Source organism: Dioscorea cayenensis, chromosome 18 (genome assembly GCF_009730915.1).
Source record: "Dioscorea cayenensis subsp. rotundata cultivar TDr96_F1 chromosome 18, TDr96_F1_v2_PseudoChromosome.rev07_lg8_w22 25.fasta, whole genome shotgun sequence".
Classification (NCBI taxonomy): Eukaryota; Viridiplantae; Streptophyta; class Magnoliopsida; order Dioscoreales; family Dioscoreaceae; genus Dioscorea; species Dioscorea cayenensis.
In genome coordinates, this window is record NC_052488.1 from 23,742,454 (window position 1) to 23,743,766 (window position 1,313).

A 1,313-nucleotide genomic window follows, 5' to 3' on the forward strand; every position below is an offset into this window, starting at 1 on the left:
TATCCAAAATACTAGTTATTAAACAATTATTTCAAATAATACACAATTAATCAATTAAATAATAAATGCCACCACCAACTCATCCGGTGTGTGTCCTCGGTTCCTCGCTAGACCCGAACTCCTTCCCAAGACCCGACAACACCTAACAAGAATAATAATATCAAAACAAGTAACACATTTAAACCCAAAATAAAATAATACTATAAAACAATAATAGACTCTATTGGGCTACTCACTCCAACCTGCATATCCAACTCTCGCATCAAAATTCAACCTACTAATCAGCATTTAAACCACTTTCAATTTAGTACCTAAACACAAACAGAACCAATTCAACCAATTCCTCAATCTACCATCAACCAAGTTCTCAATTGCACCGAACTGCCTTAATTCCAATTTTAACCAAACTCAATCAAACTGGAACCAGCTTGAACCAACCTTCACTCTTTATTCAAAACTCCATTGAACCAACTTCTGGTTCAGTCCAAAACCCTTATAACCCAAAATCAACTGAACTAAAACCCACCTGCTCATCTCAACTCGATCTGGACTAGCCCAACTCAACTAAATCAATTCAACTTTCTTGGCTCGATCAAATTCAAACTCAATTAGATTTAACCTCTAACCCATTTCAATCCAACAATCATCATTATTACACCTTAATCATCATAATCATCAATTTAATTAATTCAACTAAATTTTAATCTACACATAAGAACGCTTACAAGAATCCGGTAAAGTTAACTCCACCAATCCATAATTTTATCACAAATACAATATTGGACACAAATCTCATCTCAAAACACCCTATCATTCTCATTAATATTTCTTCAAATTCATCAACATTTTCATCAAACCAACTATAAATACATATATATACATGCATACATACATAAAAATAATATGTATGAAGTTTTCCTTACTAAGCCTAAGCTATTCCCTCCTATGAAATTACATCTGACGATTCCTCCTTAAAACCTCAAATTCCTTCCCATTTCTTCATTTTTTTTTTTAACCCTGCCATCGTAGAAGAAATGGTGTGGTGGGTTAAGACTAACAACACTCAAAGCTCTGTGATTTTCTCCAACTTATGATCTAGCTGAAATTCAATTTTGTCCCTAGAAATATAATTTCTTACAAAAAGAGTCCCTGAAAAACTCACAAATGGTCCCTGAATTACTTAAATAAGATTCTCAAAACGTCCTTCAAATTATCCAATGGTCCCTGAAGTATAACACAATATTTCAAAAAGGTCCCCACCGCCTTTTACCAAATTCTTTGGTTTCCAAATATTTTATATCAACTTTTCTATT